The sequence below is a fragment of the Armigeres subalbatus genome, chromosome 3, assembly GCF_024139115.2.
Source record: "Armigeres subalbatus isolate Guangzhou_Male chromosome 3, GZ_Asu_2, whole genome shotgun sequence".
In the NCBI taxonomy this organism is placed as follows: Eukaryota; Metazoa; Arthropoda; class Insecta; order Diptera; family Culicidae; genus Armigeres; species Armigeres subalbatus.
In genome coordinates this window covers 375,858,301-375,861,281 of record NC_085141.1, presented here as the reverse complement: position 1 = coordinate 375,861,281, position 2,981 = coordinate 375,858,301, and the positions used below count along the sequence as shown (strand labels likewise).

At 36.1% G+C, this 2,981-nt stretch overlaps 2 protein-coding genes across 6 annotated transcripts in view; one reads left to right on the top strand and one right to left on the bottom strand.

The window, feature by feature from the left end:
• The window catches only part of LOC134226558 (sodium-dependent transporter bedraggled-like), an 822,794-nt gene that overhangs the window by 151,287 nt on the left and 668,526 nt on the right, over positions 1-2,981 (bottom strand). The gene's annotated exons all lie outside the window — the stretch shown is intronic.
• Positions 1-2,981, top strand: part of LOC134226556 (probable cytochrome P450 9f2) — a 52,673-nt gene that overhangs the window by 13,124 nt on the left and 36,568 nt on the right. The gene's annotated exons all lie outside the window — the stretch shown is intronic.

Below are 2,981 nucleotides of genomic sequence, written 5' to 3'. Positions count from 1 at the left end.
TTTTTTAACGCTCTGATTTTTTTTCATTCGAAAAATTAATCCCATTTTCCATCTGTATATGTAAAAATGAATTGGTTTGTGTTCGTATCCGCATAACACGTAAACGACTGCAAGTATTTTCTTCATTCCTTCAATAAATCTGTTTGTTATTATCTCTGACGGGTTTATGGGATATTTGCTTTTGTAAAAATCACGAGTGAAATTGAGAAAATTGTGAATTTAGGTTTTCACAATTTTCTCAATTTCAGGGATTAGGATTCGTACGAAAATTTTGCATGGGCTGTTCAGAACGCGCACTCTCGCCTACTATGCGGGACAATGTCTGCCGGGTCTACTAGTTGTTGATAAAAATGACGGTTAGCATGACAATGCTATTGTTTTGCTCATAAAAAAAATCTACCCCTCCTCTCCTAAGAAAAACATACCTTCAGAAAAAAAAGCTGCTTTCTCATTTTTAAAAATTTGGCTGTTACGTGGTGCATTCTGGTAGTGAATGATTCGATACGGTGAGATAAGAGTTTTGGAAAATGATCACAAAAGTTGTCATTTTGTTGCAAGGCACAATATATTATTTGAAGGTTAAATGTCGATGTATTCATTTTTCATTGAGCACGCGTTCGTATAATAAAGTAAATAATAAAATCAAATCGTATCAGTTTGGACTGTTAAGAGACGTTTTTAGAGCATTTGGATGTTCGGGAACGGAAAAGTGTTCGAGAAACTTACGGGAAAATCGACCGTACCAAAACACTGCGCAACTGGTTTCCATTGAATTTATCTTTGCAAAATCATGAAGTGATTAGCGTGTTTGGAACATGACGTTTGATGTGCCTACTTAAAAAGTGGCCTCTGGAGGTAGCGGCTAAACCACCTAATCACTTTGCAAATGCCTTACCATGAAGCTCTGGCCATCCGGAAGATGCTCCCTGACAAAGGTTAATAACGTCAACCACCCGGATTAGCAGCTGAAATACCCCAAACCTTAATAATCCCAGCCCCGTCCATCCTGAAATTACGCAATGTAACCTTGAGGAGTCGCCACGAGTATCTTGCTCTATGTCACTTTCCCCTTACTAACTGTTGATAATATTTGATATAGTTTGTAAATATCATAAAAAGTCTCGGCTCCGTTAAGTGTTATACTCGCTTGAGCCTCTCAAATAAACGAATTTGGAAAAAAAATGCCATATACTGATTTTGTCTTGAAAAATCATGAAGTTTATTGTTTACCTTTCTCGTACACTAAGTTCGAGTGAAGGCTATATCTCGCTTAACATGTGAAATCCATCAATAACGTAAACATTGAGAAAATGGTGTTCGAAAAAAATGCATCACAATTTCAATTCCCCATTGCGCAGGTTTATGATATTTCGAGCAGCAAAAACTTCTATAAGCACATAAACAACACTGTTTATTCCTTCATAACCTTAATTGCAGCAAGTTGCATTCTATGGCCAACCCTGTTCTATTGTTTTCTATTGAAAATTAGTCTGATCAAACTATGAGATCAAAGTTATGACCAAAATACGCAAAAAAATGTAAAAAAGTCTCACCAATTTTTAAATAACTTACCATTAACCGATTAGCTTGCAGCAAGTTGCAGTCGACGGGGAATCCTGTCCCATTGTTTGCTATTGAAAATTGGCCAGATCGTACAATAATGGGATCAGAAGTTATGGCTAAAACATTATTTTTAATGCGCAAAACACACTAAAAACAATCATTCATATTTTTAGTATTTTTTTTTTGCTCGAGGAAGGCACCAGCACTGCTAGGTGGATTATTATATGTAATACTTTAGTCGGATGATTTTATTTCATATTGAAAAGTTCATCACCCGAAGTTTAGTATTCCGCAGTGTGGGTTTCAGTTCCTTCAAAACAAAGCCAGGTTTTTAATGGAGTCTTATCTTAGTATGCCGCAATGTGGGTTTCAGTTTCTTTAAAACAGTGTCTACTTTCTTTGGTGTAGCCAGTTGGAGGAAACTTCCGGAAATGGTAAATTGGCACAATCGCTTTGCAAATGTCTTTGATTGAATTTGTTTTGTGGAATTTATTATGACGCTATGTGAGTTTAAAACCCATTCAAAAGATGGCCACTTCCTTGGAGCTGCCAGGTTCTTGCGGATATATCGCAAGGTATTTAAAATCCACTTCTCTGAAGGATCTAAATTCTTGGAGAACTTCCAGCCAATGCAGCCAATTGTTTTGCAAGTATCTTCTACAGAACTACTGAACTTTGATATATTGCAAGGGTGGTTTCAGATCCTTTCAAAAGTGGCCACTCTCCGGGGTTAGGGTGACCATATGGTATCCTAAAGGAGGACATGTCCTCCTTTTTCATTAAAAACCAGATGTCCTCCTTTTGCGCTAAAATGTCCTCTTTTTTGGGAATTTTCGAAAACAGTTGCATGATTAACTATTGCTGAAGAAATTCTAGTTTAACAAAAAATAATACAACAAATCCATTATGTAACAAAACATTGCACACGTCTGCGTTTCTGGTTTAAGTTCTAAAATATTTCCCTTTAAGTTTTGGAATAAAAATAATGTTATTATGGAAAACGAAATGCGTGGGTAACTGTAATACAAGTGTCAAAAATTTCAGAAGCATCGGAATTGTGAGAAATGGATTAGCAACAAAGGATGCAAATGTTTCTCAAACACCCATCAAGTTGTCTTTTAAACGCATCGAACGGTATGCTTCTTGGATATATGTAAGCCAAAGAGCAGCCGCCTTGCCGTGCCTAGAATGGAATAGAAAGACCTAAAACTAATCTTTACAGTTTCGATTTTCTTTAGTCTAAATCTAAACATTTTATAATTTGTTCAATTGAGAACTTTGTGGTCATACAGTTAACGGTATCATTCTAATTCATATGCCCTAATTTGTGATTCCGAATAACATTCAAGAAAATAAAAATTGCTGGGCAACTAAGCATCTTGTATTCAGTCCTTATAGAACCTAATGTTCGGTCAGTT